The sequence below is a fragment of the Pristis pectinata genome, chromosome 5 (genome assembly GCF_009764475.1).
Source record: "Pristis pectinata isolate sPriPec2 chromosome 5, sPriPec2.1.pri, whole genome shotgun sequence".
NCBI classification, from domain to species: Eukaryota; Metazoa; Chordata; class Chondrichthyes; order Rhinopristiformes; family Pristidae; genus Pristis; species Pristis pectinata.
In genome coordinates this window covers 86493912-86507714 of record NC_067409.1, presented here as the reverse complement: position 1 = coordinate 86507714, position 13803 = coordinate 86493912, and the positions used below count along the sequence as shown (strand labels likewise).

The following is a 13803-nucleotide window of genomic DNA, read 5'->3' as shown; positions in this document are numbered from 1 at the left end:
AGATCAAATGTAAAGGGACAGTGGCAGGACTCTTAACAGTGTTGATCTGTGGTGGGATCTTGGGGTTCAAGTCCATTGCTCTTTGAAAGTGGCTGCACAGGTTGATAGGATGGTAAAGAAGGCATACAGCATGCTTGCCTTGATTAATCGAGGCACTGAGTTCAAGAGTCAGGAAGTTATGTTGCAGCTTTATAAAACTCTAGTTAGGCCCCATCTGGAGTTTTGCATTCAGTTGTGATTGCCCTATTTTGGAAGGATGTGGAGGCTTTGCAGAGAGTGCAGAAGAGTTTTACCAGGATGCTGCCTGGATTAGAGGGCATGTGCTATAAAGAAAGGTTGGACAAACTTGGGTCGTTTTCTCTGGAGCGGCAGAGGTTGAGGGGAGAGCTGCTAGAAGTTTATAATATTATGAGAGGCATAGATAGGTTAGACAGCTGGTATCTTTTTCCCAGGTTCAAAATGCTCTAATACTAGAGGGCATGCATTTAAGGTGAGGGGGTAAGTTGAAAGGAGATGTGAGGGGCAAGTTTTTTTACACAGTGATGGGTGCCTGGAATGCACTGCCAGGGGTGGTCATGGAGGCAAATATGATAGAGGCATTCAAGAGGCTCTTAAATGGGCACATGAATTTGCAGAGAATGGAGGGACATGGACATGGTAGTTGTCAATAGGACTTATCCTGTCTGTAGGTCCGTGAGTAGTGGTGTAGTAGTGGTGGTCCGTGAGTAGTAGTAGACAGAAAGGATTAGTTTAGTTCGGCATTTAATTTGTTCAGCACAACATTGTGGGCCAAAGGACCTGTTCCTGTGTTGTAGTGTTCTATCTATCTAAGTTAAATTCTACTTACATTTGCATCTAGAAGTGAAGGAACCTTATTCCTTGAGGCCTGTGACAAAGCTTTCTATTAGTCCTACTCTCTTGTTTCTTTTCATGTACAGTATACTAACAAACACCCTTCTGAAATGTGTGATTTAATTTACTTCTCCACCCTTTCATGCTGTGCATTTTATGCTGTACAATATACAGTAAATGACTCAGCTCCTACATACAGCAAGATCATGGTTGACCTGATTGTCACCTCAATTCTACATTCCCATCTACCTGCTGTAACATTTCACTCCCTTGCTTATCAAATACCTATGTCTTAAAAATATTCAAATGCTTTGTTTCCCCTACCCTTTGAGGAAGAGTTCCAAACATCCAAACTCTCTTTAAAAAAAATTCATCCCTCTTTTGATCCCTTAACTTCAAACTATGTTCTCCAACACTAGATACTTCACATGGGGAAACAGTCTCTCCACACCCACACTGTTAAGACCCTTCAGGATTTCAAAGTTCACCGCTCACTCTTCTAAACTTAAGTGGCTACAAGCTTAAACTGTCCAGCCTTCCCTCATAAGATGTCCTGCTCATTCCATGTTTTAGTCCAAGGTCACTGGTTGGCAGCAAAATGAACTATCCTGAAATCACTTGAACAGCAATTTTCACTCGTCTCTAGTGATTTTCTTTTTTGTCCAGATGTTTTAAATCTTTATTTACTAATTCTCCTGAAGTTGAATTGTTAACCTCACTGACTGCAACATTCACAGATGGTTAACAATAACATTGGGGCTAATTTTGATGCTGTTTTGGAAGTGGCAGGATGCTAAACCTTCTGTGGTGTCATCTTTAGGAGTTGAATCATAATGCATGGCACTTGAATTGTAAGCAAACTTGAAAATGACAGTGGTCCCTTCAGCCAAATTATTGATATAGATTGTGAATAGCATCAACATCAACCCTGGTAGTAAATCATTGCATTAATTAAGAAGATTACTCATGAATATCATTCAGCAAAGTGCTTTTGGGGAAAAATTAATTCTTGACATAAGTTGTCTAAAGGAGATCTTATAAAAGGAACTGCTTCCATATAATTATGCAAATAAACTTGCAGGAAACTTAAAAAATTGTAAGTTTGACAGATGTAGGTCCCTAAGGAAGAGGAGAATTTATAATGGGGAACAAGTCAATAACAGAGCAATTAAACAAATACTTTAGCTCTACTTTCATGGAAGAGGACATAAATAACTTCCAGATATGCTGGGGAAGGCAGAGACAAATGAATAGGAGAAATTAAGCGAAATTAGTATTGATGAAAAATTTGCTGGACAATTAGTGGCATTGAAAGCTGATAAATCCCTGGCATGTGAGAATCTGCATCTCGGAGCACTAATAGAGGCAGGGGAAGTAATTAATGCATTGGTTGTCACCTACCAATATTCTGTAGACCATGGAACAGTATCTGCAGAATGGAATATGACAAATATGACCCCACAATTTAAAAAAGGGAGAGTGAGAACACTGGGAACTACCGATTGGTTAGACTAACATCTGCTGTTGGGAAAACACCAGAATCTTTTATAAAGGATGTGATAACTGGACACTTAGAAAATATCAACAAGATTCAGAGCACGTCAACGTGGATTTATGAAAGGGAAGTCACATTTTACGAACATACTCAAGTTTTTTTGAGAACGTTACTAATAGAATAGGTAAGTGAGAACCAGTGTGTATTGGGATGTTCTGAAGGTCTTTGAAGTCCCACATAAGAGGTTAATGTACAAAATTAAAGGATGTGTATTAGGAGTAACTTACTGGCATAGCCTGAAAATTGACTGACAGACAAAAAAGCAGAGGGTAGAAGTAAATAGGATGTTCTCAGGGTGATAGATGGTGACTTGTGGGTACCATAGGGATCAGTGCTTGGCGAAAGCTATTCACAATATGTCAGTCAATTGGATAAGGGAACCGAATGCATATATTTTTAAGTAGATAAATGTGAAGTTATCTACATTGATAGGAGAAACAGAAAGATGTAGAGTATTATGTACATAATGCTGATGTACAAAAGGACCCTGAGAATCCCTGTACAACAGTCACTTCAAGCAATCATAGCAACAGAGCAAATTGTTGTGAAGGTGAATGGTATTTTGGGCTTAATTGCAAGAGGTTTTGATTGCAGAAACAAGGATGTTTTGCTGCAATTGTATAGAAACAAAAACAGAAATGATGGAAGAACCCAACCAGTCAAGCAGCATCTGTGGATTCCAGCATTTGCAGTTTTATTTGTTGTCCATTGGTAAGACCACACCTGAAATATTGTGTGAAATTTAGTTCTCCCTGCTTACAAAAGGGTATACTTGCCTTAGAGGGAGTGCAGCAAAGGTTCTGCAGTCCGATCTGGGAAAGCAGGGTTAATATGAGAACAGCTTGGATCAATAAAGCTCGTATTCACTGGCATTTAGGGCAATGAGATGTGATCTCATTGAAACATACAACATTCTAGACAGACTGAATGCCAGGAGAATGTTTTCCTTGGCTATTGTGTTGAGAATGATGGTGCCACAATCTAAGAATATAGGTTAAGACATTTAGAATTGCCATGAGGAAAAATGATTTTGCTCAGAAAGTGATGGAAACCAAGTTGCTCTATATATTTACAAAAGCAGGGGATGAAATTCCACACACAGAATCATCAGGGGTTTGGGGAGACAGTGCGTCTATGGGATGGTGAAAGAGGATTAGCAATGATTGTATTGAATGCTGGAGCAGGCTCAAATGGCCTTAGTCTTGCACACCTTTTCTATGTCCTTATGTTAATCAGTAAACAAAGAGCAAACAATCTCATGGTCCATAAGTAAATGTTGCAATTCTCACACCATCTAATGTACCTTTTTTGATTAAGTTTACCAATTCACAGGTGTGAGGTTGTTGAATACTGGATTATATTTGGCAAGCAAGGGCTTGTAATTTGCTCAAATTTATTTCCTATAACTTTGTTCCAGTGAGCAGAGAATCTAAACTCTGGTAATTGGTCATTGGTAATCAGATTATTATTGCCACATCTACCGAGGTAAGTGAAAAACTTTGTTTTGCATGCCATCCATACAGATCAACATCAGTACATCGAGGTAGTATAAGGGAAAAGTGATAACAGAATGCAGGATATAGTGTTACAGTTATAGAGAAAGTGTAGTTAAGGTAGACAATAAGGTGCAAGGCCATGAGGTAGACTATGAGGTCAAGAGTCCATCCTATCATACAAGAGGTCCGTTCAATAGTCTTATAACAGCGGAATAAAAGCTGTCCTTGAGTCTGGTGATATGTGCATTCAGGCTTTTGTATCTTCTGCCTGATGTGAAAGGGGAGAAGAGAGAATGTCCAGGGTGGGTGGGGTCTTTGATTATTTTGGCTGCTTTTCTGAGGCAGCGAAGTATAGACAGAGTCCATGGAGGGGAGGCTGGTTTTTGAGATGTGCTGAGCTGTGACCACAACTCTCTGCAACTTCTTGCTGCCTTGGGTAGAGCAGTTGCCAGTACCAAGCTGTAATGCATTCGGATAGGATGCTTTCTATGATGCATTGATTAAAGACTGATGGGGGTCAATGGGGACATGCCAAATTTCCTTATCCTTCTGAGGAAGTAGAGCTGCTGGTGCACTTACTTGACCATGGTGTCTGTGTGGTTGGACCAGGACAAACTATTGGTGATGTTTACACCTAGTTTAAACTTGGGGCCAGATATGAAAGGACCTGAGAATGAAGCAGCATAGAAAGAGGCTCATTCCATATTGCCTGCAAAAAGTGTTTCAATTAATCCTGCTCTCCTGTTCCTTTCCTCACCAGTTATATAACCAATACCTTTTTGAAAGTTATGATTGAATTTTGTTCTGCCACCCATTGACTCAGTACATTGTAAGTGTTAACATTACACATTAAAATAATTCTCATCTCCTTTCCAATGATTTGTTTCCAAACATCTTAAATCTTTTACCTTGTTTAAAAATTCTTCTGACAGTGGAAACTTTGAACTTAGTGACTGTATCATTCTCAGAAGGTTAGTAATAACATTAAGGTTAATACTGTTTTGGAAGTGGCAGAATGCTAAATCTTTGGCTGTGTGGTCTTTAAGAATGAGTCCTTATGCACTGCACTTGTATCAACAGCAAATTGGAAATATGACAATGGTCCCTTAAGGCAAATTGTAAGGAGCCTGGGCCTAATCCCAATCCTAGTAATAAATCATTTTCTACTTTATATATATTCCAGGAAATTGGTAATATCTCATCCAGTGGATAAAGTATTAATTATTGAAGATAAACTGGTTGAAGTACATATTGTGAAAGATTCTGCATCCATGTAATTACGTGACATGAAGAGAGTGGCAGCAAATTTCCTTGGCAGGAATCCTTGAGGGCTGTGAGTTTGTGGCTCTCAGTTTTTTAATTAAGTTTCCAAGGTGCAGAATAGATTGGTGGGATCTGTCTATAGATCAGCAAATAGTAATGGTAATATAGGAGACAGCATCAAACCAGAAATTAGAGATGCAAGGGCATTACAGTAATAATGGATGACTTTAACCTCCCTGCAGACTAGCCAAAACAAATTATCAGTAATACTGTGGAGGTTGAATTCCTGCTGGAAGATGAGAAGCCTATCTGGGAATTCTAGACTGGGTGTTGTGCAATGAAAAAGGTTTAGCAAAATAGAATCAACAATTTGAATAAGGTTGTAAAAATAGAGGATGAAATGTGAGATAAAATGTGATCTTCATGAAATATAAAAGTAGTCTGCAAAAGCTTCAGGCTTGTAAAAATAAAGATTAGTGTCGATAAATGTAGATTCCTTTCAGTTAGAAATGGGAGAATTCATAATAGGAATCAAGGAAATGGCAAAAAAAGAAATGGCAAAAATTAAATGAATTATTTTGCTCAGTCTTCCTGGAAAAGGTTGCAAATAACTTCATAAATCTCTTCAATCTCTTCCCTTGTTTGCCAAAAATGATGCAATAAAAATATTAAACAGAAGAAGCTTAATGACAGCACAGCTGCTTTTCAAGTGGCAGGATACCAAATCTTTGGCTCTGGTCCTTTGGAGCTGTGCCATTGTACACTGCTCTTTGCAGCGGCAAGTTTTAGGGATAATAGAGAAAGGTGTTCTACTAGCAAATCTGACCCTTCTAGGCTCACCTCAGGGTCTTTTCCTTCATTTGGAACTATTGCGCTTAAGCAGGGTTCATTAAGGAGACTAAAATAAAACAGAAATGCTGGAAATAATCAGCAGGTGAGACAGCATCCATGGAACCGGAAAAGAGTTCAACAGTAGTGGCACAATAGTGTAGCAGTTAGCGCGACGCTATTACAGCACCAGCGATCGGGGTTCGATTCCCGTCGCTGTCTGTAAGGAGTTTGTACGTTCTCCCGTGTCTGCGTGGGTTTCCTCCGGGTGCTCCAGTTTCCTCCCACATTGCAAAGACGTATGGGTAGGTTAATTTGGGTTTAAAATGGGCAGCGCGGACTCATTGGGCCGGAAGGGCCTGTTACCACGCTGTCAATAAAATTTAGAAAAAAATTTTTTTGAAAATTTAGATCAGGAGTTGAAAGCAAGTTAATAAGCACATTTTACCATAGAGAGGGTGAAATGTGGAGAGGACAAAGGGAATGTCTGTGATGGGATGCAGGCCAAGGTTGCCCAGGTGCTCCCAATTGCTTTCAGTACCATTTAGTTTATCATGGATGATCTGTCTGGAGGAATGGAAACAGTGGAAGATGAAAATATATGTCTGGAGCTTCCACAAAGAACTCTAAAAGTTCACTGCCCTCTGAATGAATACATTTTTCATCATGTCATTCCTAAGTGCGTCCTGCTTATTCTGAGAACATGACACCTGGTTCAGAGCTTTTCAGCCAGTGGAATGTTCTCCCTGCATTCACCCTCTGGGCTCTGGATTTTGTGAATTTTAATGAGAACATTTCGTTCTTCTAAACTCTGGAGAATAAGGACCCAGTCTACTTAATCTCTCCTCCCATGATAAGCCCCGCATCTCATGTAGCTGTCTGGTGAATATTTGTTGTACTCGCTCAATGGCAAATGTGTCCCTTTCTGGATAAGGACACTAAAACTGTGCCCACTACTCCAGATGTGGTCTCCAAAGTTTCTACATAATTGCAGTATGACAGCTTCTCTCTTGTACCCAAATCTTTTTGGAATAAAGATTAAAATACCATTTGCCTTTCCAATTTCTTGTTGTAATTGCTGTTAGCTTTAATTGACCGGTACATATGGACGCTAATATTTCCCCAAATGATACAATTAAATCATACAATTTTGTGCATGAAACAATTTGTTTCATGCACAAAAGTGGACCACCTCATAGTTTTCCATATCATATTTCATCTGCTGTGTTCTCCCCCACTCATTTATCTTGTTTATATTTCATTGAAACCTGTTTACATCCTCCTCACTATTCACAATCACAGCTTGTTTATATTGACAAACTTGAAAATTTGACACTTGGTCTCCTCAGCTGAACCACTGATATAGATTGTGAACAGCTGGGGCCCAAGCACTGATTACTTTAATAATATTTTCTAGTTAATAAGCAAACCAGAAATATCATATTCTTCCCCTCTCACGAAGCATAATTTCTCTCCAAATGCAAATGGGGAAAACTTGTATTCTTGAAAATAAAGGAGGAGATTTCATTGAATACTGCATAATTCTACACACTGAAGGAAGTAGGAGCAAAATTTCTTGGAAGCAATCCTCCAGGGATTTTGAGTTAGTGTCTCTCTGTTTTATCTCTTAGCCTTGTGGAAGAACAGTGTAATTTGACTTGAATAGTTTTGTAGCGGCTGCTACCGCGATGTGAAAGCAAGACACTAGTCGATGGGCTGCAGAACAAAACTGATTTATTTTCCCACCTTGCTTGGGCAAGAGGAACGGTTCCCGCCCACCGAAAATGGAAATGACGTATGCGCTATGTCATCAAACCTTTGCCGCGTGCGGGTTCTCCCCGTAGCTCGGGGAAGACTAAGGCCCAACGCCATCTTGGGCCTTGCTGCTCTGACAACGTGCGACCCGACCGCCGAGCCGGTTCGCTTGCTCGGACGGTGAGTCGCTACAGTTTGCCAATTCTCAGCCCAATGTTCCTTATTGCTTTCCAATTTACAACAATTAGCATATGCTGTAATTTCTACAGAATACTAAACTACATAGTGACTAATTTTTACAGCTTGAAACTTGTCCAAGTTTGTTTTCTATATGATTCTTCCAAGAAACAGACAACTTAGACTCTAAATTTGACAATCTAGGGAATCAAAATTTGGATCCAGAGTTGAAGGAACCTCAGCATGAAGCAGAACAGGAAGATGCTCACCCTCAATGTCTGAAAAAAAACTTTTCCATTAGACCTACCGTTCTTTACATGTACATAAATCAATTCCCTTTTTTATGTTATATTTTAATTTGCTGTTACTACCCTTTCATGCAGTACATTTTATGCTGTATAACCACAACCCCATAACCTGCAGTAACCTTATCAAGTATCTATTTTCTTCCGCCACAAAAGCATTCAAGTGTTCTGCCTCCTTCACCCTTTGAAGAAAAGTTCCAAAAACCCACAACTCTCTAAGATATAAAATTTGCCTCATCTATGTATTAAATATTTTAATAAAGTAATTCCTATTATGAGAGTGGTTAAAAATGAAATTACCACACAGCTGAATTATAAAGTTGCCTTTCAGAAGAAACTAGATAAGGGCTTTGTGGAGAAAGGAAATGTAAAGATATATTCATAGGGTGAGGTGAAAGTATGATGCAGAAGATTTGAGTTGAGCATAGGTATCATGATGCACCAGGTGGTCTGAAGTACAAATTTCAGTACTGTCATTTCTACGGAATAATAAGCTGTTTAGTGACCAATTTTTACAGCTCCATTTGTGCGACATAGGTATCCAATCATCATTGTGAAATTAGCTACATTGATTATTGCTTTTCTGCTTTTGCTGTGTGTTGGTTGCAAAAGATGAACGACAAAACTAACAAAAAACAGATTTTATTTACTTCAGCATAACGATATAACATTTAGGAGCAAGAGTAGGCTCTCTGGTGCTTTATGCCTGCTCTGACATTCCTTAAGATCCCACCTGATCTCCCAGTTCAGCTCCTCATCTCTATTTTCCTGCACCATCCCCTTGTCCATTGATCCCCTTAATATTCAGAAATCTATCAATCTCTGTTTTGAATGCACTCTATGACTGAGTTTCCACAGAGAATTTCAAAGGTTCACTGCCCCCTCAACAAAGAAATTTCTCCTCATCTCATTCCTAAATACCTATTGCTTATTGTGAGACTGTGATACCAGGTTCTGAGCTCCTCAGCCAGCAGAAATATTCCATTTGCATTCGCCCCTCAGGGCCTGGACTTCATGAATTTCAGTGAGATCACCTTTCATCCTTCTAACCAGGAAAAATAGGCTGAGTCTACTCAATTCCTGCACCCTTGAGAAGCCCCACATCCCATAAGTCTGCAAACAAGATGCTACCCCTACCACCCCTCCTCACCTGGATCCATGATACCCTCTTGGTCCAGCCCTTCCCTCCACCTTTTTATACTGGCTGTCTCCCCTCTATCTTTCAGTCCAGATGAAGGGTCTCAGCCCGAAACATTGACTGTCCATTTCCCTCCACAGATGCTGCCTGACATGTTGAGCTCCTCCAGCATCTTATTTGTTGCTCCAGATTCCAGCATCTGCAGCCTCTTGTGATCCCATGAAGCTGTCTAGTGAATCTTCGTAGCACTCCCCCTATGGCAAATGTATCCCTTTTTTGATAAGGACACTAAAACTGTAACCGATACTCTAGATGTGGTCTCAAAAGGTCCCACATAATTGCAGTAAGATAGATTTTCTCCTCTACTCTTGTATTAAAGATCAAAATACCTTTTGCCTTCCTAATTTATTGCAGAGACTGCTGTTAGTTTGAATATAGACACCAATATTTCACCAAAAAGGACCACCCACCACATTTTTCCGCATCATACTTCATTTGCCATGTTCTCCCCCACTCACTTGTCTTGTCTGTATTTCCTTGAAACTTATTTACATCCTCCTCCCTACTCACGATTCTAGTTAGTTTGTATCATCAAGAAACTTGGAAATTTGACATTTACTCTCCTCATCCAAATCATTGATATTGAATGTGATCAGCTGGGTCTGAGCACCGATCTCTGCAGTATTATTTTCTAGTTAAAAGTAAACCAGAAGTGTTTTCCCCCAACTACTAAGAATAATTATTTCTCTATTGACACAAACTTTATGGGAAAAACACTGCATTCTTGGAAATAAATTGGCTGAATCAGATTTTGTTGTATGTCCTATTACTGTGTAATTCTGGAATTTGGAGAGAGTGGGAGCAGAATTGGCAGGAACCCGCAAAGATTTTTGAGTTGGTGGCTCCAATTTTCTAACACTTGGAAAACCAGTATGGTTGCACTTGAAAACTTATGCAATTCTTGCACCAAGTAACCTACATTATTTGTGTTTATTAATTCATACTAACTGGGTCATATTCAAGAAATTGTTTGAATATTGTCCAAATTTGTTTCCCATAAGATTCTATCAACAGACAATCTAGTTTCTATTTAAATTTGTGTCCTGTGGTGAAGGAAACTCAGAATGAGGCAGAATAGAAAGATGATCATTCCTTAGTGTCTGCGGTGGAACTTTTCTTTAGACCTACTTTACATTACATGAAAAGGCTCCCTTTTGAAAGTTGCATTTTAATTTGCTACTACTATTCTTTTGTATAGTACACTTCATGCATTACAACACACCCCCATAACTCTCACTAACCCTATCAAATATCTGTTTACTTCTACCTTAAAAAGTATTCTGCCTCCACCACCCTTTGAAGAATTAAGTTCCTTTTCACTTTTCTAAATCTGAGTGGTTGCAAATCTATCCTGTTCAATCTTTCCTCAAAAGTCAACTCACTCATTCCAGATTGCGTACCAGGTCACCTTATCTGAAATACTTCCAATATCCTTCTTTAAATAAAGGCTTCAGTATTGTACGCAGTACTCTAGTTGTGGTCTTACCAGTGCTCTATATAGCTGAAGCATTACTTCCTTAAATTTGTATTGCAATAACATTCTGTTAGCTTTGCCAATTACTTGCTATAACTGCAAGCTGGATTTTTTGTGAGTCATGCACTGGGATATTCAGGTCTCCATGTATGTCAGAGCTCTGTAAATTTTTGCTATTTAGAATAAAATATTTTAAATATTTTTCTTGTCAAAGTGGACAGTTTCCCACTTTCCTATATTGTATTCAGTTTGAAAGAATATTGCCTACTTGCTCAGCCTGCCGCCATATATTCTTTTCACAACTTACTTTCCTACCTGGCAAATTTAGCAAACCATACCCATAGTGCCTTCATCCAAATCATTGATACAAATTATAAAAAATTGAAGCCCCAGCTCTGATTTCTGTGGCACACCACTCATTATATCTTGCCAATCTAGGCAATTTTGCTTCCAGTAGAATAATTTAACTAGTATTTAATTTTAATTTCATTCGTTCAAAAGGTTGGATTGCTGGGATGTTGGAGTCCTTTGGAAGTTCCAACATTTTTCAAAAAACATAAGACAATGTGAGTATTTCAGCAGTCCTTGATTAAGTTATCAAGATCTTGACTGGGATCTGCAAGAGAGGTGTGGTTTGCAGTCAGCTGTTACTGTTATATAAAGAGTTTCAAAGCTTGTAGCTACAGCCCAGTCACTGCTAACGGGGAACGAAGTGAGTATTACCTCTCATCTCACATACTTGTACTAGCAAATCGATTGGGAATGTAAGAGAAGCGAGAGCTTAATCTAGTCATCATATTTTTTTGAAATGCAAGTATAATCTTGTTTTTTGCAGTATGAAGATTTGTTTGCAGAGAGCATTGGATGAAGATATTTAAATCAAAATATTAAACATTGACTAAGATACTTGTGAGTATTCTAATCCTGGTGTTTTATTAGCTCAACTAAGGTTGTTATGTAGTATCTTCTATGAAAATTTCTATGCAAATGTTTTTGTTTTAAAACAATCTGATATAGTGATAGTTAAATTATCAACGTGAGATGTTTATCTGTGCTGTTTTCTTCCTTTATATGCAACAGTGATCTGAATAACTAAAAACCCACATCTGCATTGCTGGGATTATAAGTGAAATTTAAAGTATTTTTATTTGCAATTCCAACTTGCAAAATTTGTGACTCGTGTAGAGCCAGACAGGTATGAAAAAGCAACACTTTTCCCAGAATTTGTAGCTGGGGAAAGTTCTTGCTGCTTTGTAACTTGTCAGCAAGACCAAGTGTACTTGTGGTTATAAATGAACTCAATTTGACTTGTGTCTCCTGGTTGCTGAGATTACATTGTGAAATTGCTTTAAAAATCAGAAAGTTGGAACTTTTAGAGTCCTTCTTTATGCCTCCATGTACTAAATTTATAAAATCCTTTCCTGTAAATGAGTTGTGGAATAAATTGAGAGAAACATAGATTTAGTAAAGCAAAGCACTTCCATTAATGGGACAATGGTAATCAGCAAACAATTCAGGAGGATGGCGGGGACATGCTGTGATAATATCTTCTGTATTGGCATATTATTTCGGATTCTACGATAGAATAAACAAAAGTCTTAAAGTGCCTCACCAAATTGTACATGTAAAGAAAATGAACAACTTTAGAAAGAAGGTTTTCAAAGGGTAACGTGTTTCTGAATAAATTAACCAGCTGCAGCAGTTAAAAATGATTGTCATAGTTAATTGATTCCAAGGAAAGTTTTACATGGGCTTTAATAATTCAGAGTGAATACAGTGTTTAACGGGCTCCAAACAGGAGGAGGTATTGATAAGAAGAACGTGTCCAAGTTTCATGACAATATTGATGAAATAATTGAATTAAAAAATCAAAAATATTTAAGAGCCATTCATCATACATAACAAGCAAACAAGCACTTAAAATTTGTTGAGAGACACATTTACACAAACAAGAGACAACAGTCGCTGAAATTTGGAGCAAAAAGACAAACTGCTGGAGGAGCTCAGTGAGTCAGGCAGCATTTGAGGTCAAGACCCTACATCAGGACTGAGAATGGAGAAGCTAGATAGCAGGTATAAAGCAGGTTAAAGTTCTCCACTTCTTTCTGCAACGAAGTTCCAACCAGTTCCCCTTTACCAACAGTCTCATCTGCCTGGCAGAACTGGTTCTTACCCTGAACAACTCCTCTTTTGATTTCTCTCACTTCCTACAAATCAAAGGCTTTAGCCATAGGCACTCGCATGGGCTCCAGCTACACCTGTCTTTTTGTTGGTTATGTAAAACAGTCCTTGTTCCAAACCATCTCTGGTACCACTCCTCAACTCTTTCTCCATTTCTCTGTAAAGCTTTCAACAAGGTTCCTCATGGTAGGCTGTTCCAGAAGATTAAGACACATGGGATTCATGGAGACTTGGTAGATTGGATTCAAAAGTGGCTTTTCCATAGAAGGCAGAGAGAGGGTAGTGGTGGAGGGGTGTTATTCTGAGTGGAGGTCTGTGACCACTGGTGTTCTGTCAGGATTAGTGCTGGGACCTCTGTTTGTGATATATATAAATGATTTGGACGAAAATGTAGTTGACCCATACACCCCCATCATCCATTTTCCCCTCCCACGTCTGGTTCCAACTGCCCTTCATCTCTCCCCTAATGATTCCCCTTATCATCTTCCTTACTTATCAGATTCCAACACTTGTAGTCTTTGTATCCCCACTCATTGCCCTCCAGCAGTTGTCACCACTTTCACCCTCTCCTCCCCCACTCCCCCACATGGCCCCATCTGCCCCCTTTTTTCCCTTCTTCCCCTTTAATTTTCCTTGTATGCTTCCACCTATCATTCACCTGCCTCTTTCTCCCAACTCCCCCCCTCCCCCCCGACACCTCCACCTGCCTGGATCCTTTA

General features: G+C 39.1%; 1 protein-coding gene across 2 annotated transcripts in view; it reads left to right on the top strand.

Annotated features, from left to right (window-relative positions):
• The first annotated feature begins 11738 nt into the window (after positions 1–11738).
• Positions 11739–13803, top strand: part of LOC127570919 (collagen alpha-6(VI) chain-like) — a 111627-nt gene continuing 109562 nt past the window's right edge. For both annotated transcript variants that reach the window (XM_052016865.1, XM_052016863.1), the window contains exon 1: positions 11739–11812. The gene's annotated coding sequence lies outside the window, so the exon portion shown is untranslated. The remainder of the gene's footprint in view (positions 11813–13803) is intronic.